At 47.2% G+C, this 22,121-nt stretch overlaps 1 pseudogene; it reads left to right on the forward strand.

The window, feature by feature from the left end:
- Nucleotides 1–785: 785 nt before the first annotated feature.
- On the forward strand, nucleotides 786–21,919 carry LOC136532043 (protein NRT1/ PTR FAMILY 4.6-like; annotated as a pseudogene).
- Nucleotides 21,920–22,121: the final 202 nt, after the last annotated feature.

Raw genomic sequence — 22,121 nt, forward strand, 5'->3', positions numbered from 1 at the left:
CACGACGGCGGTGGCCCCGCGGCACTGCCACCATGTCGGCCAATGCGGAATGACGATACGTCATCTTCGCCCCTATCTCAGGGTGCGTTTAGTTGGCCGGGATTTGGATGTGCAAAGTTTGCATAGTGCCAGATGCCCTACTGTAGCATTTCGTTTGTATTTGGTAATAATTGTCCAATCGTTGACTAATTATGCTCAAAATGTTCGTCTCGCAAAGTACAACCAAACTGTGCAATTAATTTTTAATTTCGTCTAATATTTCATGCATATACCGCAAGTTTGATTCGACGGAGAATCTTTTTTTTTTCATAGTGCTAAAGTTGGGAACTAAGGCCTGGTTTAGATTGTAAATTTTTGCAAACTAGACACTGTAGCACGTTTCGTTTGTTTTTGACAAACTTTGTCCGATCATGGACTAACTAGGCTCAAAAAATTCGTCTCGTGATTTACAACCAAACTATGCAATTAGTTACTTTTTTTACCTGTATTTAATGCTCTATACATACATCAAAAATTGATATAATGAAGAGAGATTGAAAAAATTTGAAACTTTGAGGCAATCTAAACAAGGGCTCATTCTGTGGTCGCAATTCCATCGTGCCCCCTCACTCTCTCTCCGCAGTCACACAGACGAGCGATGACGACGGATGAGCACCAAACACTGACAGTCAGCGTGCAAGCCGGTCCGCTGCCCTGCCCTCCACTGAGAGTGAGAGCATTCAGTCCGCCGCACACCACACACCTTCGCAGCCGCATCTCTTCCCCCCCCCCCCCCCCCCCCCCCCCCCCCTCTATATAGTGGATCTGTGGGCTGCGACTATGGAGGAGGTGGGAACAAACGGTGGAGAGCAGGAGCGGCGCCAGCGGCGTGGATTCCAGTCTCGCTCGGTGCGTGCGCTTGCTGCGGCGACCGCCATCCGCCAAGCAAGGAAGTGGGGCAAACACGGTGTCGAATCAGGTATGTTCTGCCCACCTAAAATTTTGGGGTGAGCTCCGCCACTGCCGTTCTCCGTGCTACGTACTGTAGGCAAATTCTAATGCGCCCAGTTTCCGTGGCACATGTGAGGCCCCATATCTGTTTTGGTTTTGCATCTTCTATATAAATCCTGTAGGTGTTTTGGCCGGATAGAGCGTGAGCCCGGAGTAGCAGAAAAAAGGCGTGTACACAGTAATACAGTATAGCTAGCTAGCGCCATGGCGTGCGAGGGCTTGGTGGACTGGAGGGGGCTTTAGTCCGGGTCGGTGTTACCAACCGAGACTAAAGGGTCTACCTTTAGTCTAGGTTAGTATTACCAACCGGGACTAAAGGTCGACTTTTAGTCCCGGTTGGTGGCTCCAACCAGGAGTAAAAGTCCATCTTTAATTTCGGTTGGTGTCTCCAACCGGGACTAAAGGTCCTCTGCCACTGTGCCGAGCGCAGTAGCCGTTGGGCAGGAACCTTTAGTCCTGGTTGAAGACACCAACCAAGACTAAAGGCATCTCTAGTCCCGAGGACAAAAAAAAAATGCCGATGCTAATGCTAAATTAGAACATCGTTCTAAAGTCTGTTATTTAGGAGTGGGGAAACCCATCACAAAGGTTCATGGTGGAGTCCGAGATCTTTATTGTAAGTTTGATTGACTGGGACTCCGGCGTTACTTTGTCAAATTAAATGGAGTCGATCAACACAGTATAGTTAGTATGATTTTTGTTTTTGTGTGTGTGTCTGATCGATTATGCTCAGCGTATTACTAATAATAAATAATGTATACATATTATTCATGATTGTGCCTGCGTTTTGTTTTCGTTTTGTACAGTTCTCATCGTAGTGAATTTCTTGGTGCACGTGCCAAACCTTCAGAATATGACGACGTATCTGCGTCAAGTAATGCATATGGGAGTATCTGATGCTTCAACCACATTAACCAACTCTATCGGTGCCATGTGTACATCACCTGCGCCAGAACTATGCTACTCTCTGTGCCACTAGTGATTTTGGTATTTTCCAGCATCTTTTATTTATTTTTTACTACTATGTTTAACAGTATTGGTGGAAACAATATGTATATTTAAGGTGTAAGTCTATTATTAGCAGCAACGATTAGGCGTCCTTTCTCGCCAATTGGTTCCAGTCTTCGAGATTAATGACGTTATTCCTGTTCTGATGTTAACTAATAAACATCCATTCCATCCATGCATGCATTTTCTGAACGAAGGGCTACGGATTGCTCACTATGCAATCCCACTTCCCTTGGCTCAACCCGGCACCCTGCAACTCATCCGAAGCAGCGGACGCAACAAGCAGCTGCAGGCAGGTCGACGGCTGGAGGTCCGCGCTGCTGTACATAGCCCTGTACACCATCGCGCTCGGAGAAGGCGTCATGCGCGCCTGCATACCTGCCCTGGGCTCCGATCAGTTCGACGGCGACAACCCCTCGGAGGCTCGGCAGCAGTCGAGCTTCTTCAACTGGTTCACCTTCTGCCTGTCCATCGGGTCCGTCGCCGGCCTGATCCTCGTCGTGTGGCTCGAGGACACCAAAGGATGGGACATTGGATTTGGCCTGAGCGCCCTCTTGATTCTCATCGTGTGAAGACCAACACCGGAGGAGGAGATGGACCTTGCGCCTTGTTTAGATGCCACCAAAATTCCAAGTTTTTTCACTCTCTCTCCATCACATCAATTTTTAGCCGCTTGCATGGAGTATTAAATGTAGGTAAAAAAATAACTAATTACACAGTTTAGTTGGAAATCACGAGATGATTCTTTTGAGCCTAGTTGGTCCACGATTGGACAATATTTGTCAAATAAGACGAAAGTGGTACTATTCATCGGATTGAAATTTTTTCAGCATCTAAACGAGGCCTTGGTCGGTCTGCAGCGCGGCAAAAGTAGAGGAGACCAAGATCGTTCTACGCATGCTGCCTCTCGTCTTTGTTGCAGATTTCATCTTGTAATCTCGTCAAGTATTGTATCGGCATGTAGTTGCATTGGTAGATGTTTTCATTCAGTTGTAAACATGTTTTGTAACACGTAGAATCGCGGCTAAGGTGGAGACTGCCCACCTTGGGCCGTGACCGTGACTTAGGCCCAGCTCCCGCCATGGTGCGTGCGCAGTGCATGTCACACGGGTGTCCGAAAATAACGGCGCACCGTGTAGCTGCGCGTCGTGGCGGGGGAAGCGGATCAGGGCCAGTTAAAGACTTAACAATGCATCGAACACAAGTTGCGCCAGTTGCAGTGAATATCGCCATCTCTCTCGTGTGCTCTCGCTTCGTCTCTCTCTCTCTCTCTCGCATTCGCGGTTAGGGTTCTAGTCGCCGCGGTCACCACCTGCCGGTGCCGTGCCGTCGTCGAGTCTCCTCGCCGGAGCTTGGTTCCAACATTCTGGTATCAGAGCCGGTTGATGTTCTACGGTGGGTCCGTGAGCCCACCTAGAGAACCGCCGCGGAAGAAATTCGTGATTCCAAGAAGATCGCCGGAGAAGAAGATGGGGGACGGCCACACGAGCGGTGGATCATGCGTCAAGGAGAGCTCGCTGCTATGGCCGATGTTGACCCGCTCGAATTATCAAGAGTGGGCAATGTTGATGCAGTGTAATTATGAGGCTCTAAAGATTTGGGAGGTGATTGATCCAGGGGTAAACCCTAAGCGCTCCCAAGATCGCCAGGCGATGAGCGCGCTCTTGCGCTCAGTGCCAAAGGAGATGTGCAAACCCTCGAAAGCCGCAAAACCGTGAAGGAGGCGTGGGAAGTGGTGCGAACGATGCGCATAGGTGCGGATCGGGTGAAGGACGTCAATGCCTAGAAGCTCATGAAGGAGTTCGAGAACATCCAGTTCAAGGATGGGGAGATGATCGACGACTTCGGCATGCGCATCACCAACCTCGTCGCCAACCTCAAGTCATACGGGGAAACGGTGGAGGACGCCCGGGTAGTCAAGAAGTTCCTGCGCATGGTGCCGCCTTGTTTCAATAGCGTGGTTGTTTCGATCGAGATGATCCATGATCTCAAGAAGCTCACGGTGGAAGAACTGATCGGGCACCTACGTGCAGCTGAGGAGCGCTTCGAAGACAAGGTCGAGCAAATCACCGATAAGGCGGGGCAATTGCTGTTGGCAGAAGAGGAGTGGCTGGAGAAGCACAAGCACCGCTTCCAAGCCGGTCCAAAGGAGAGCGGCGGTGGCAACTCTGGTGGCAAAAGTTTTGGGGCAGGCGGCTCCAATACACGCCACTGGAAGGCTAAGGCGCCGGCACGCTCTGAAAGGGACAACTCCGCGCCGATGGGATTGACGTCCGAGGGGACCCCAAGGAGAAAGGGGCATTGCCGGAACTGCAACATCTATGGACATTGGGTAGAGGACTGCAAACGCCCAAAGAAGGAGAAAAAGAAGGAGCCCAAGCAGCCGGAGGCCAATGTGGCCATCGGCGGCGCGGAACACGGCGCGCTCCTGCTGGCGGAGTGCGACGTTGACGTAGTGCATAGGTCGACCCAAACCGTGCACATGACCGAGAAGGTGATCCTAGTCGACGTTCTAGAGGGCGTGTGGGTGTTGGACACTGGTGCCAGTAATCACATGACCAGCACCAGGTCAGCACTATCACAGCTCGACGAAGGGGTACGTGGAACGGTGCGGTTTGGAGATGGCTCATGCGTCGAGATCGAGGGCATTAGCTCCATGGTGATGAAAGACCGTATGAATGGTCACAAGGTATTGACTGATGTTTACTATATTCCAAAATTAAGAAGCAACATAGTAAGCCTTGGTCAGTTAGAAGAAAAGGGTTTTAAAGTGACTCTGGGGGATGGAAAGTTATGTGTGTTTGATCAAGTGGGCACACTGTTAATCTCTGCACCTAGAACTGCAAATATATTGTACCTTGCAAAATATGGATCGGCACCACCAGTTTGCTTTCTTGCACATTCAGAAGATTTATCATGGCGTTGTCATGCTAGATTTGGGCATTTGAACTTTAAAGCTTTGAATGATCTCAGTGCAAAGAATTTAGTAGAGGGAATGCCTGTTGTGAAAAGGGTAGAGAAAATCTATGATGGATGTGTCCTTGGTAAACAGCATAGAAAACCATTTCCACAAATGTCAAGTTATAGGGTAGAAAAGGGGCTAGAACTTGTACATGCAGATCTTTGTGGGCATATAACTCCTAAAACACTAGGGGGGTGCATCCTATTTCCTGCTTGTGGTTGATGATTACAATAGGTATATGTGGGTGGAGATGCTTAAGACAAAGGATCAAGCTCTTGAGTGTTTTAAGAAAATCAAACTCAGAGCTGAGATGGAGTGTGATGGCAAGTTAAAAGCACTGAGAACAGACAGAGGAGGTGAATTTGTGTCAAACTTGTTCTCAATTTTCTACAATGAGGGTGGGATCAAACATTATACTACTACTCCTTACTCTCCCCAACAGAATGGGGTGGTTGAAAGAAGGAACCAAATAGTAGTTGAAATGGCCAGGTGCTTGTTAAAGGCAATGCAGGTCCCATCTGAATTTTGGGGTGAGGCAGTGAACACTGCTATTTATTTGCTGAATAGAGCCCCTACAAAGAGCTTAGACAGCAAGACTCCATTTGAGGCTTGGCATGGAAGAAAACCCAGTGTGAGTCATTTGAAAACTTTTGGTTGTACTGCTAATGTGAAACTGGTTGGTCCACATCTGAACAAACTTTCTGACAGATCAAAGAAAATGATCTTTATTGGCTATGAGTCAGGAACCAAAGGCTACATATTCTATGATCCTACTACTAACAGATTGGTAGTGAGTAGGGATGTTGTGTTTGTTGAGAATCAGCCATGGGATTGGACCAATGCAGGTGGCAGCATAGATCAATAGTCAGATAGTTTTGTTGTTCACTATGAAACTTTTGACGAAAATCTGACAATAGCTGGAATGGCCGGGGATCTTGAGATTCCTGCTGTAGATGGAGCAGGGCATGATCCAGCTAGTCAATATGGTGTTGTGGATCCTCTTGAAGCGGCACCAAACTCTCCTAACACACCAGAACCAGCTCAAGTTCAAGGTCATGGGTGGGCAACACCACCAAACCAAAATTCTGCAAATTCAGAAGAAGGACATGTTAGATTCAGAACAATGGCAGACCTGCTTGATTCAACTGATATAATCCATGATTTTGAGTATAGTGTTGTGTGTATGTTAGCAGCAGATGAACCAACTAATATTGAGCAAGCTCTAGAAGAAAGGTGCTGGAAAGAAGCAATGGAGGCTGAAATGCAGTCCATCATCCAGAACAAAACATGGGTGATGACAGAACTACCAAAAGATCATAAAGCTATAGGCCTGAAATGGGTGTTTAAGGTCAAGAGAGATCCTGCTGGCAACATTGTGAAACACAAGGCAAGGTTGGTGGCAAAGGACTATGCCCAAATTCAGGGGGTGAATTATGATGAAGTGTTTGCTCCTATGGCAAGACTGGAGACAGTGAGACTGTTACTAGCTCTAGCAGCTTAAGGGGAGTGGCAAGTACATCACATGGATGTAAAATCTGCCTTCTTGAATGGAGATCTTCATGAGGAAGTTTATGTGCAACAACCACCTTGGTTCTCTGATCCAAAATCACAGGGCAAAGTTCTCAGACTAAGAAAAGCTTTGTATGGCGTCAAGCAGGCTCCAAGGGCCTAGAATGCTAGACTTGATCAAGAACTATATAAGTTGGGCTTCAAAAGAAGTGTTGAAGAAAATGTTGTCTACAGGAGGGGTTCAGGCAGGTCACTTTTGCTTGTGGGTGTTTATGTAGATGATTTGATCATCTGTGGGCTAGATAGCAATGCAATTGCTACATTCAAGCAGCAGATGAAGAAAGGCTTCAACATGAGTGACTTAGGCCTGCTAAGTTATTACCTTGGTATGGAAGTGCAACAAAAACCAGGTGAAATTACAATATGTCAGAGTGCATATGCTGAGAAAATTGTTGAAATGGCTGGTATGAAGGGTTGTAACCCAGTTGACACACCTATGGAATAGCATATCAAGCTGTTGCCTGGCAAGCCTAAGCTAGTGGCAAATGCAACCAAATATAGAAGCATTGTTGGCAGTCTCAGATACTTGGTGAATTCAAGACCGGACCTTGCTTTCTCTGTTGGGATGGTTAGTAGGTTTATGGAGACACCAAATGCAGAACATTGGGGAGCCATCAAACGAATTATCAGATATGTTGCAGGCACCACTGGGCTTGGCTGCAAGTTTGTCAAAGGGGCATGTTCAGGGCTAGTTGGCTTCACTGACAGTGATCATGCAAGAGATTTAGAGAAAAGAAAGAGCACTACTGGTGTGGTGTTCTTCCTTGATGGAAATCTTGTCACTTGGAGTTCACAAAAAGCAAAGGGTGGTGTCACTGTCATCCTGTGAATCCGAATACATTGCTGCTGCAACAAGAACTTGTCAGGGAGTGTGGTTGAGCAGATTATTAGCTGATCTAATTCATTTAGAAGTGAAGAAGTTCAAGCTGTTCATTGATAGCAAGTCTGCTCAAGAGTTAAGCAAAAATCCGGTGTACCATGAAAGAACCAAGCATATTGACACTCGGTACCACTATATCAGAGAATGTGTCTCTGAAGGTGCCGTGGAAGTAAAGCATGTCAGTACTGATGAACAGTTGGCCGACATACTGACAAAACCACTTGGAAGGATCAGGTTTGTAGAGATGAGGAGGCAGCTAGGAGTCGTCAGGGTTTGACAAGATTAAGGGGTGATTTGTTGCAGATTTCATCTTGTAATCTTGTCAAGTATTGTATCAGCATGTAGTTGCATTGGTAGATGTTTTCCATTAAATTGTAAACATGTTTTGTAATGCGTAGAATTGCGGCTAAGGTGGAGACTGCCCACCTTGGGCCATGACCGTGACTTAGGCCTAGCTCCCGCCATGGTGCGTGCGCCGTGAATGTCACACGGGTGTCTGAAAATAACGGTGCACCGTGTAGCTATGCGTAGTGGCGGGGGAAGCGGATCGGGGCCGGCTAAAGACTTAACAATGCATCGAACACAAGCTGCGCCAGTTGTAGTGAATATCGCCATCTCTCTCGTGTGCTCTCGCTTCGTCTCGCTCTCGTTCGCGGTTAGGGTTCTAGTCGCCGCGGTCACCACCTACCGGTGCCGTGTCGTCGCCGAGTCTCCTCGCTGGAGCTCAGTTCCAACAGTCTTCAGCTCAACGGTGGTGAAAGGATCAAGATGCCCAAGAGGGGGGGTGAATTGGGCTAATTCTAAATTTTCTTGCAATAATCAAATCCTACGGATAGCCTAATTAACCCCTTGTGCCTAGAAAAGTGTTTATATCAAACTAATGCACAACAACCTCTCAACCTAAGTTCCAAACTTACTCTAGCAAGCAATTCTTATGGAAGTAAAAACAAGTATTGAATTGCTCAAGGTAAATGCTCAAAGTAAGTGCTCAAAGTAAATAGAGAGAGAAAGGAACGCGGCGATGTTTTGCCGAGGTATCGGAGAGTCGCCACTCCCCACTAGTCCTCGTTGGAGCACCCGCGCAAGGGTGTAGCTCCCCCTTGATCTGCGCAAGGATCAAGTGCTCTCTACGGGTTGATTCTTCGACACTCCATCGCGGCGAATCACCCAAAACCGCTCACAACTTGAGTTGGGTCACCCACAAGCTCCGCCAGGTGAACACCAAACTCCCAATCACCACCAAACCATCTAGGTGATGGCGATCACCAAGAGTAACAAGCACGAACTCTCACTTGACCACGCGAAGCCTAATGAGAAGATGGATGCACACTTTGCTACTCTTGATTTGCTAGTGAGGCTACTCTCTTGGATTCACAAATCACTAACACCTCACTAGGACCTTGCTCTTCTTGGCACTCATAAACGTGTTTCTCAGCTATTGGAATGAGCAAAAGATACTCCACTCATGAGTGGAGCTTCTATTTATAAGCCAGCCTGAAAAACGAACCGTTATGAGCTTCTGCGGGATGACCGGACGCTCCGGTCGTGATGACCGGACGCTCCGGTCAGTTCAACCCGCGAACCAGTTTTCAAGTGATGACCGGACGTTGTCAGGGTCCGGTCAGTACCGACCGGACGCGTTTGGTCGCTCTTGGATGCTTACTGTAAACGACCGGACGCTGGATACACAGGGTCCGGTCACACTGACCGGACGCGTCCGGTCACTCTTTTCCAAGTCTGGACCCTTACTGGAGTCGACCGGACGCTGGCCCTCAGCGTCCGGTCACATGACCTCCCAGCGTCCGGTCACACCAGACTTGATCCCCTTGGTCAAATGAACTAACCGGACCCTGCGGCCAGCGTTCGGTCGCACCGGAGCCAGCGTCCGGTCAGTGTTTGACCCTTCATTCACTTCCAACTTCCGAACATATGTGAATGAAGTTTGCTCCAAAAGATCTTAGGCATTCATAGGAGCTACCTAGAGCTAGTTTTAACAAGTGTGCACCACACCTAACTCACTAGACTTAACTAGGTCAAGCTACCCGTTCATACCCCCCTTCATAGTACGGCCAAAGGAAAAAACAAAGTCCTAAACTACTCTAAGTGTCTCTCCAACTCCAATTGACACTTAGAACTAGTTATCCTTAACCTTGTCGTCCAACCTTTGAAAACCGAAACAATTTCCATCGTAGGGGCATGACAACCTCGATTGCCCAATCGATCTCCATTACCATGACCTAACTTAATTGTCTCTGCAAAACACACATTAGTCATAGTAATCTTGTATTGACATTAATCACCGAAATCCAACTAGGGGCCTAGATGCTTTCAATCTCTCCCTTTTTGGTGATTGATGACAATACCACCTCGAGTATGTTATGGAGTGAGGTTTTTGACGGGCTTGATTCATATAAGCTTTTGTCAATAAGAACAAAAGAGTTAGTCACACTTATATGACCCAAGCCAACACAATGTACTCAAAGAGTATGAATTAAGCATGAGTACTAATAACAAGGCTCATTTGCTTTGAAGTATAAACGCGGAAGCAAAAGCAAATAAGCATTCCACAAGTGATATGACATATAGAAAATGCAAAGTAGAAATCACACATGTCAAATATCACAATCACATAGATAGCACTATCACATATATATAATAGTATGCATGAAAGTAAACACACGAATGCATAAGTAATAGTGTATCACACAAATAAAACTCCAAATGTATATAATAAGAGATAACTAGCTCCCCCTAAAACTCGCTCCCCCTAAGTCTACATACTCAAACCCTCTCCCCCTTTGGCGTCAAACACCAAAACCTAAGGGTCGGTCGGCGGGGCTGCAGCGGACGAGTCGGGCGCTGAAGTACGTGGAGCAAGATGGAACTGGGCGCCATCATCATCTGACCCTGAGCTCTGAACTGACTGACCCTCTAAAGCAGGAAGTGTCGCTGAAGCGGTCTGGGTCTGAGCTGGTGCTGCCTGTGAAGCTGCAAGTATGTCTGTCGTAGGATCTGACGAGGCGACAGACGAGGGGAGCCTCTGAGTAGTCATGATAGCTGGAGCTGCTGTAGATGGACCGGCAGTATGCATGTGAGGTGGAGTAGGCATGCCGGTCAACTCACTGAATGACGCTCCAAGACTCCTGGAGACTGACGACTCAGGCATGAATAGTGAGGACGTCTGCTCTGGTGAGAAACCCATGTGATAAGGAGTGAACTACGGGGCTACACTAGGTGAAGCTAACCACTGGGACACCTGTATAGGAGGTGACGGAAACTGAGCTGGAGGCAGTCCCTGACTCTGAAGCCCGATGGGCTGTACTGCTGGAGTCGTCGAAGTGGTAGGAGGCTGTGCAAGCTGGGGCAAAGTCTATGGCAGTGGGATCCCAATGGCTGTCACTACATGCTGCATGAATCCCATGAGCTGCTGCTGTATAAGTAACTGCTGGTGCTGAAGGAGCTGCTGCTGCCGCTGAAACTCGTCCTGACGAGCCTAAAACTGTGCGAAGTTTGTAGCTATCTCCTGTGCCTGTCGTGTCTGATCCTGCTGCATCCGCTCAAGAATAGCAATGAGAGCGGGGTCTGTCTGTGGAGCAGGTGGAGCAGAGCTGGAGCTACCTACCTCTGCATCGTGTCTACATGGAGGCATCTGAGGTATAGGCTGGTAGTCGTCGTCGGAGCTATCACTGTACTCACTCACCTCCTGCTGTGCCTCTAGCTCCGCCTCCTCAGTGGCTGCAATCCCTCTGATGATCTCGTCCTGCTGAGCTGCGGACTCTGGCACGTCGAGACGACGGCTAGGCTGTCTGGGTGCCGGAGGAGTGGCGTGTCTGATCCTCTATGACAGGTTGTAAGCTGGGAATTCCATAGTGGCACCTGTATACTCATCCATCATGCCAGGGGGCTTATCAATCACAACTCTACGGATGAGAAACGTGATCCAGTGAGCATAGGGAAGCTGCCTGCGATCCTTGAATCCCTTAGCTATAGTATCCTCCATCTCTGAAAGAAGGAGGTCCCAGATGTCAAACACTGTCATCTACATAATGGCATTGAGAAGCCAGAGCTGTAAGCGAGTCAGGCCCTCCCTGTATCCCAACCTAGGAAGCAATGTCCTCCTGATGATGGCCTCTAGTATCCTCGCTGTAGGAGTCAAGTCACTGGGGTTCCTGCTCGACCCCTCACCAAACGGCTCCTTGAAGCAATGGCGCACTAAGTCTGTAGGGGGCACCAACCCTCCATGAGGACGCCTGGGAGGCTCCTGATGTCCATAGCAAACCTCATGCATCCTTACAGGTTGCTCCTATAGTCTCAGTATCTCTCTGGCCATGCTACTCGTCACTCTATAGTCTTTGCCGTTGAAGGCAAAGTGAATGAATCTGTGATGAGGATCGATGTAGAGCGAGGCATAAAACTGATGAACCCAAGAAGGTACATATATCCCTGTCCGTCCAATCAGATCTGACAGTCCTGGCAAATATGACAAGTATTGCCGAATGCCCTCTCCGGCTGCTGCCACAATGGACTCTATCGGACAGACCCTCTGTGATCTGAACACTGCCCCACTGTTTAGATATGCATTGTAGAAATCCTCCTGCAGTGGCGTGTAGAACCCCTCAGCTGCTCTCTCATCCCTCCTCGGAGGAAACCAAACCTCAAACTCAACAAACCGCAGCTGCTGAACCTGCCTGGCTGTAGCGGCCCTCAAGTCAAGGTGAACCACTAGAGGCGGACCCTGTGGTCTGGGCGAAGGGCGTGAACCCCTGCGCTGTGTAGCTGGCCTCGGTGGAACTGCAGCACTGGTACGACTCGAGCGGTGTAGCTGAGGTGCCGGCTCGGTCTCCTGACTCTCCTGAGTCTCCTGGGCTGGCTGAGGCTCTGCTGGTGGAGGCTGCTGCTGTGCTAACGGACCCTCCTCAATGGCAACCCGTCGTCCTGCAAGCGTGGCAGTCCCAGCTGGACTACCATGACGACGCTCAACCTCCTCAATCGCAGCTCTGACTGCAGGTGAGACTGGCTGATCTACAATGACAACTCCGCTGCGGGTGCCACCTCTCTCGGCACGCTCTACGGCCTCTGCAACAGCTGCTGCTCTAGCTGTCTCTGCATCGGGGTACTTCCGCTTCTTGGATGTTACTTGCTTGGTTGACTTGCCTTTAGATCCGGCTGGCTGACGAGGCGGGGGCCTCCGATCATCATCACCTGGGCCACCACCAACATTCTTGGTGCGAGCTATCTGAGCTGACAAGATGGTGAACTACCGCTGATGGAGATCAACTGTCAAACTGCCACTTTCGAGGCTTGGCCTCGATCCTTACTCGCAAGCTTGGCTCCGAGTTGACTGCCAACTGCCAATTGAAACACAACGGAACCGACTCGCTGCACGATAGAATAGATGGATATACAAATAAATACCATATATCTAATAGATGCGAAATCCTAATAGAGAAAGCAATGTAGATGCGAAATTGAATCGAGTGGCTTTCTACCTGACGAACAGCGATCCAAGAAGAGATAAGATATCACGTGGGGGATCCTCGAAACTGGGCTAGGGTTAGGTCAAATGCCCTGAATGCAATGGGGAATCAGTGCATTTAGAATTGATCTAGATCACAATTGGAGATCAAGATTGAAACGCAAAACTCGCCTTACCAAACAATGGGAGGATAGGGCAAGAGCACTTGGCGAAGATTTTCAGCCTTGGCACCGATGGAACGACGAGCTTGGGCGCGAGGAGGCCGGCGAGGAGCTGAGCAGGCGTGGTGGCGCATGGGACGAGCCGCGAGGCTTGGTGGCGCGCTAGGCCGTGGCGCGAGGCTCGGCTGCAGGGCACGGGGAGGCTACGGCGCGGCTGGGCAGGGGCACGGAGGTGCGGGCGCGAGGAGGCAGTGGCGCAACCGTGCGGCGGCTCGGCGAGGTAGCGGCGGCGCGGCTTGGTGGCTTGGGCTAGGGCACGGTGGCGGCTCGAGCTTAGGTCAAGGAAGAAGAGAAGATTCGGATAAATAACCCCCAAAACACGACAGAAAAGGAAACGGGAAAAGAGTCCTTAAGACGTGCGAGATCCACTGACCGGACGCTCCGGTGGTAGCGACCGGACGCTACCACCCAGCGTCCGGTCGATTCCAGAGAGGTCCAAATCCTCTGGAATCGGGACCGGACGCGTCTGGTGGTCCATGACCGGACGCAGGCAGGGTCCGGTTAGTACAATTTGATCTTCCTCCAATCGACCGGACGCTAAACCCTTTCTGACCGGACGTACAGACGCAGCGTCCGGTCACTCCTTCAACAGCAGTTCACCTCCTGTGAACTGACCGGACGCTGAACAGCAGCGTCCGGTGCAGAGTCCGGTGCACCTTTTCCAGCAAATCTTCAAACTTCCTTCGCGCTACCTGTTCCCAATCAAGTCCCAACTTAAATAAGATCCAAATAAACACCAATTGGGACTGATGTGAGTGACCTCTCTCAAACCCTCATATTTTTCAAAGTATTTTGCCTTAGGCTATAATTCTTTTTAAGAAAATAGGCAACAAGAGGGCAAATGGAACAAAATGACAAAACAACATTCATGCATATGTAATGGTTGTAAGTAAATCTAGTTGCTTGTCAAGTTTGATCCAAGGTTAAGCTTCTTCACATGCTTTTTGGCGGTTATCTTAACCATGTTAGACAAGCCCTATATGCATTTCCACAAATTAAACATGTTGTATATTACAAAGAATGCAAGGGACAACACAAGCTCAAATTTTTGTGAAGTTACTAAAATCAAGTACATTGAGCTCGTTCCGCAATCTACAAAATATAGCTTCATCTAGCGGTTTAGTGAAGATATCCGCTAATTGATCTTCGGATCTTAAACCTTCTAGTGATATATCATTTTTAGCTACATGATCTCTTAGAAAGTGATGGTGGATATCTATATGCTTGGTGCGAGAGTGTTGAACCAGATTATTTGCAAGTTTTATCGCACTTTCATTGTCACACAAAAGAGGTACTTTCTCTAGAACTACTCCATAGTCTAGTAAAGTTTGTTTCATGTATAATATTTGTGCACAACAAGCACCCGCGGCAATGTATTCCGCTTCGGCGGTGGACAAGGCCACACTATTTTGTTTCTTGGAGGACCAAGACACAAGTGATCTACCAAGCAAATGGCACCCTCCGGATGTGCTCTTTCTATCAACTTTGCATCCGGCGTAATCCGAATCGGAATAGCCAATTAATTCAAATAAAGCTCCTTTGGGATACCAAAGGCCAATGCTTGGAGTGTGCTTAAGATACCTAAGGATTCTTTTTACGGCAATTAAATGTGTTTCCTTAGGACTAGCTTGAAACCTAGCACACATACACACACTAAACATGATGTCGGGCCTAGATGCGGTTAAATATAACAAGCTACCAATCATAGAACGGTAGAGAGTTTGATCAACCGAGTTACCTCCCTCATCTAGGTCGAGATGTCCATTGGTAGGCATTGGGGTCTTGATTGGCTTACATTCATCCATCTTGAATCTCTTGAGAAGGTCTTTTGTGTATTTCTCTTAAGAGATGAAGATGCCTTCTTTCATTTGCTTGACTTGAAAACCAAGAAAGAATGTAAGCTCACCAATCATTGACATCTCGAACTCCTTAGACATCAATTCACCAAATTCTTTGCATGAGTCTTCATTTGATGATCCAAACATAATATCATCAACATATACTTGACAAATGAAGATATGCCCATCAAGCTTCTTGGTGAATAGTGTGGTGTCGACCTTCCCAATGGTGAAGCCCTTCTCAATAAGGAAATCCCGAAGGCGCTCATACCAAGATCTTGGGGCTTGCTTAAGCCCATATAGTGCCTTGGACAACCTATAAACATGATTAGGATATCTAGAGTCTTCAAACCCGGGAGGTTGATCAACATAGACTAGTTCATTAATAAAGCCATTTAAGAATGCACTTTTCACATCCATTTGATATAGTTTCATTTCATGATGTGATGCATATGCAAGAAGGATACGGATGGCTTCTAATCTTGCAACCGGTGCAAAGGTTTCTCCAAAATCTAAACCTTCAACTTGAGAGAACCCCTTTGCCACTAGTCTTGCCTTGTTCCTCACAACAACACCTTGATCATCTTGCTTGTTGCGGAACACCCACTTTGTTCCAATCACTCTTGCACCTTTTGGTCGCTCTTCAAGATTCCATACTTCATTGCGAGTAAAGTTGTTCAACTCTTCATGCATGGCATTTATCCAATCCGGATCTTTTAGAGCTTCTTCTACCTTGGTAGGCTCATAGCAAGAGACAAAAGAGTGATGAGCAATAAATGAGGTAAGTTTTTGAGATCTAGTCATCACCCCCTTTGTTGGACTCCCTATGATGAGATCTTGTGGATGATCTTGTAGGAGAGGTGTATTTCTTCTATTGACCACTTGAGGAGGAGGTTGTGGAGCATCAACATCTTGTGCTTGTACCACCATTTGCTCATGGGAGATGTGAGTATCTTCATTTTCTACTCTCCCAACTTTATCACCATCTTGTGGTACATTTGATGAAGAGGGTTGGTTAATGACTTGTACATCATCTTCCTCATCTTTTGGCTTGATGTCTCCCACCAGAATATTCTTTATAGCCTCCCTCAATGGTTCATCACCTACATCATCAAGATTCTCATGGGCTCCTTGGGAGCTGTTAGATTCATCAAATTCTACATCATATGTTTCTTCAACCAAGCCGGTGGCATGATTAAATACTCTATATGCTTTGGACTTCGATGAGTAACCAACAAGAAAACCTATATCACAACGCCTTTGAAACTTCCCTAAGTGTTGCCGCTTCTTGTAGATGTAGCACTTGCAACCAAACACCCTAAAGAAGGAGACGTCCGGCTTCTTCCCATTGAGCAACTCATATGGTGTCTTGACAAGGAACTTTTGAAGAAATAGGCGGTTGGATGCATAACATGCGGTGTTGATTGCTTCCGCCCATAGAGCTTTGGGGGTGTTGTACTCATCTAGCATTGTCCTTGCAAGAGTGATCAAAGTCCGGTTCTTCCTCTCAACTACACTATTTTGTTGAGGAGTATAGGTTGCGGAGACTTCATGTTTGATTCCAACTTCATCACAATAAGCTTCTATGTTTGTGTTGTCAAACTCTTTGCCATTGTCACTCCTTATCTTCTTGAGCTTCATTTCAAATTCATTTTGTGCTCTCTTGGCAAACTTCTTGAAACAAGATGCAACTTCGGATTTATCATGAAGGAAGAACACCCATGTATATCTTGAATAGTCATCCACAATCACAAGACAATAGAGATTTCCTCCCAAACTCTTGTATGTTGTTGGTCCGAATAAATCCATGTGTAGGAGCTCTAGCACTCTTGTGGTTGATATGAAAGCTTTGGTTGGATGAGTGTTTGCAACTTGCTTGCCGGCTTGACATGCACTACAAAGCTTGTCCTTCTCAAACTTCACATCCTTCAACCCTCTCACCAAATCATTCTTCATAAGCTTCTTGAGTGAGCTCATCCCAACATGAGCAAGCCTTCTATGCCATAGCCACCCAAGTGTTGTTTTGGTGAATAGGCAAGTCTTCAAGTTTGCATCTTCGGAGGTGAAGTCAACTAGATATAAGTTGTTGTATCTAAATCCATTGAATATCACTTGATTGTCATCTACCTTAGATACAACCACCTCCTTCTCGGTGAACAAGCATTGGAAGCCAAGATCACACAATTGACCAACGGATAGCAAGTTGAAACTCAATGAAGCAACATAGAGCACATTTGAGATGGAATGATCATTTGATATTGCCACTTTGCCCAATCCTTTGACCTTGCCCTTTGAATTATCTCCAAATGTTATTTTCTCTTGTCCATCTACCTCTTCATCTAGTGAGGTGAACATACGAGGATCACCGATCATATGTTGAGTGCAACCACTATCAATAACCCAATGACTTCCACCGGTCTTGTAGTTCACCTACACACAAGAGATTCAAGCTTTAGGGATCCAAGCTTGTTGAGGGCCCTTCACCTTCTCAACAAGTGACTTAGCCACCCAAATTTTCTTAGGCCTACTCTTGTTGGGGGGACCTAAGAACATGACTTTCATCTTTCCACTCGAATCTTTTCTAAGCATGTAGTGAGCATTGAAAGCAAAGGGTCTAGCATGCTTGGGCAAGGGTTGTGGTGGTGGAGTTTGACACTCATGAGCAAAATGGCCTTCTTGTCCACATTCAAAACATCTCTTTGGCTTTGGCTGTGGCTTTGATTGTTGGTGTTGAGCTTGAGCCTTCTTGTTCTCTACACTTGCCATATATCCAATGCCACTTCTATCCATCTTTATGATGGTATTCATGAGTAGCTCACTTTGGAGATGCTTGCCTCTAGCAAACTTGCTCAATCCCACCTTGAGATGCTCTTTCTCCATCTTGAGCTTCTTGTTCTCTTCCTTGAGAATATCATTGTTCTTCTCCTCCTTGAGTTTCTTGATTTCTTCTTTTAACTTCTCATTCTCAAGGATCACCTCTTTGTCATGATCAAGAGTTTCTAGCACAATGGTGTTGTGACTTTTCATCTCTTCAAGATCTTTCATGAGCTTCTCATTGTTACTCTTGAGCTTGACATACTCATTATAGTCATTGCATTCAACCACTTGCTTGCCCTTGCTACTAGATCCATGCTCAATGCTTTCATCAATTAAATCATCACATGAGGTAGCTATATCAATCTTAACAACATGGTTAGTAGCATCATGTGGCTCATTTGGTAAGAATTCTTATGCAATAATAAGGGTATCATAATTGATCTTTAGAGTTGCATATTCATCTTTTAGCTTATTGTGACTAGTGATAAGCTCATTGTGTACCCACTCAAGTTTATCATTTTTATCTTTAAGCTCTTTCTTAGAAGATTTGAGCTCCTTGAGTTTGGATGATATAGAATCATTTGTTTCCTTGAGCTCATCATTAGCCTTTTCTAATGTATCACACTTAGCTAAGAGTGAATCATTTTTAGCATCAAGCTTTTCATTTGTAGCTCTACTCTTTCTAATGATCTTAGTATATTTTCTTAGTATTTTGACAAGATCATCATAAGTAGGTGAGTCATCATCATCGCTATCACTATTATCACTACCATGTTCATCATCACTACTATCATCACTCTTAGTTACCTTGCGTTCACCTTTGGCCATAAGGCATAGGTGTGTAGAGGATGATGGCGATGGTGGTGGTGAAGATGCAAGATCAATAGCAATGGCGGCCACCTTTTCATCGTCACTATCATCATCGGATGATCCACTTGATGAATCAATGTCCGTGAGCCAATCACCGACAATATAGGCCTTGCCACTCTTCTTCTTCTTATAGAACTCCCTCTTTTTGCCATCTCTCTTCTTGTATGGCTTGTTCTTCTTCTTTTCATCTTCATCACTTGAATCATCTTTCTTGCCCTTGTTCTTGAACTTGTCTTTCTTGGGCTTTGTGTATTGATGAGCTAGATGACCAAGTTTGCCACAATTGTAGCAATCCATCTCGGAGATTGGCTTTCTTCTTGAGCTAGTGAAGAACTTCTTCTTTTTGCCATCAAACTTGATGCCACTCTTGTTTAGCCTTTTTAGCATCTTGGTGGTCTTTTTCACCATGAGGGCAAGGCTTTCTTCATCATCTTCATCACTTGAGCTCTCATACTCAAGTCTTGCTTTGCCCTTGTCTTGACTAGCTTTGAATGCTAAGTCTTTCTCTTTCTTCTTTGTAGAGGATGAGCCATCTTGTGGTGTGATGTGCATGTACATCTCATGAGCATTGATCTTTCCCAAGATTTGTGTCGGTGTAGCGGCGGAAAGATCACCTTGATGTAGCACGGTCATAATGTGCCCATATTTGTCAATGAGGAGGACACTCAAGATTTTTCTCACAACGTCGGATGGTGACATTTGAGTGAGTCCAAGCCCATTGACTTCCTCTACAAGAACATTTAATCGAGAATACATCTCATTAGCACTTTCTTTGGGAAACATCTCAAAAGAATTTAGCTTTTTAATCACAAGATGATAGCGTTCCTCATGCTCACTCTTGGTTCCCTCATGGAGTGCACAAACGTCCGACCATAGTGCATGGGTGTCTTTGTGGTTCCTTACACGATTAAACACATCTTTGCAAAGGCCTCTAAAGATGGTGTTGCGAGCCTTTGCATTCCATTTTTCATAATTCACTTCATCGTCTTGAAGTTGTGCGGCATTCCTAGGTGCCGGGAACACTTGAGAGGCGGCTCTAAGAATTCCAACATCTAGAGCTTCTAAGTAAGCCTCCATGCGGATTTTCCAATATGGAAAATCATCTCCCTCAAAGATAGGAGGAGGACCATCCCCGTGAGACATCTTGCTCTAAGCGATTAAGCTTAAAAACGTGAGCATGTGGCTCTGATACCAATTGAAAGGATCAAGATGCCCAAGAGGGGGGGGGGGGTGAATTGGGCTAATTCTAAATTTTCTTGCAATAATCAAATCCTACGGATAGCCCAATTAACCCCTTATGCCTAGAAAAGTGTTTATATCAAACTAATGCACAACAACCTCTCAACCTAAGTTCCAAACTTACTCTAGCAAGCAATTCTTATGGAAGTAAAAATAAGTATTGAATTGCTCAAGGTAAATGCTCAAAGTAAGTGCTCAAAGTAAATAGAGAGAGAAAGGAACGCGGCGATGTTTTGCCGAGGTATCGGAGAGTCGCCACTCCCCACTAGTCCTCGTTGGAGCACCCGCGCAAGGGTGTAGCTCCCCCTTGATCCGCGCAAGGATCAAGTGCTCTCTACGGGTTGATTCTTCGACACTCCCTTGCGGCGAATCACCCAAAACCGCTCACAACTTGAGTTGGGTCACCCACAAGCTCCGCCGGGTGAACACCAAACTCCCAATCACCACCAAACCGTCTAGGTGATGGCGATCACCAAGAGTAACAAGCACGAACTCTCACTTGACCACGCGAAGCCTAATGAGAAGATGGATGCACACTTTGCTACTCTTGATTTGCTAGTGAGGCTACTCTCTTGGATTCTCAAATCACTAACACCTCACTAGGACCTTGCTCTTCTTGGCACTCACAAACATGTTTCTCAGCTGTTGGAATGAGCAAAAGATACTCTACTCATGAGTGGAGCTTCTATTTATAAGCCAGCCTGAAAAACGAACCGTTATGAGCTTCTGCGGGATACCGGACGCTCCGGTCGTGATGACCGGACGCTCCGGTCAGTTCAACCCACGAACCAGTTTTCAAGTGATGACCGAACGCTGTCAGGGTCCGGTCAGTACCGACCGGACGTGTCCGGTCGCTCTTGGATGCTTACTGTAAACGACCGGACGCTGGATACACAGGGTCCGGTCACACTGACCGGACACGTCCGGTCACTCTTTTCCAAGTCTGGACCCTTACTGGAGTCGACCGGACGCTGGCCCTCAGCGTCCGGTCACATGACCTCCCAGTGTCCGATCACACCAGACTTGATCCCCTTGGTCAAATGAACTGACCGGACCCTGCGGCCAGCGTCCGGTTGCACCGGAGCCAGCGTCCGGTCAGTGTTTGACCCTCCATTCACTTCCAACTTCCGAACATATGTGAATGAAGTTTGCTCCAAAAGATCTTAGGCATTCATAGGAGCTACCTAGAGCTAGTTTTAACAAGTGTGCACCACACCTAACTCACTAGACTTAACTAGGTCAAGCTACCCGTTCATACCCCCCTTCATAGTACGGCCAAAGGAAAAAACAAAGTCCTAAACTACTCTAAGTGTCTCTCCAACTCCAATTGACACTTAGAACTAGTTATCCTTAACCTTGTCATCCAACCTTTGAAAACCGAAACGATTTCCATCGTAGGGGCATGACAACCTCGATTGCCCAATCGATCTCCATTACCATGACCTAACTTAATTGTCTCTGCAAAACACACGTTAGTCATAGTAATCTTGTATTGACATTAATCATCGAAATCCAACTAGGGGCCTAGATGCTTTCAGGTGGCCCACATATCGAGCTCTCTGCTAATCGCGTTCACCGTCCAGCAGGGCGCGACGACGAACACAAAGCTGGGGAAGGTGCACGTCTACCCCGCGATGCTCTTCATCATCCCCTCCATCTTCCAGACACTGATGCTGGTGGCCTACGACCAGCTCCTCGTGCCACTGCTGCATGGCGCATGGGCTACACGTGAGGCATCACGCAGCTACAGTGCGTCGCCATGGGCTTCCTGGCCGCGTCCATCGCCCCGGCCGTCATGGCGATCGTCGAGAGGAAGAGGAAGGACATGGTGGCGGCCAGCGGCCACATCTCCCTCTTTTGGCTGGCGCCGCAGTTCTTCCTGGTCGGCGGGGAGGACACCACCGCCTTCGTTGGCTGCTTGAGTTCTTCTTCTTCACTGCCAAGGCGCCCGACGGCATGAAGTCCATCGTCGTGGCGTTCTTCTGGTGCTAGGCCAAGATGGCCTCGCTACTGGGCACGCTGCTGGTGAGGCTGGTGAACATGGTCTAGAAGTGAAGCAAGGAGTCCAAGACATGAAGATTTCAAAGCCCAAACTAAGCCACACGAAGAAACAAAAGCGGATGGTGGCTGAGTGGGCACCGCCCTAGGGGTGGCGGTGCCACCAGAGGAGGGCTGCTATAGCTGGAAGAAGAGGGGGCATCGAACAGAGCTGTGTGTACCGCCCTAATCACTGCCATGGGGTGGCGGTGCA

Source organism: Miscanthus floridulus, unplaced genomic scaffold (assembly GCF_019320115.1).
Source record: "Miscanthus floridulus cultivar M001 unplaced genomic scaffold, ASM1932011v1 fs_516_2_3, whole genome shotgun sequence".
Taxonomy (NCBI): Eukaryota; Viridiplantae; Streptophyta; class Magnoliopsida; order Poales; family Poaceae; genus Miscanthus; species Miscanthus floridulus.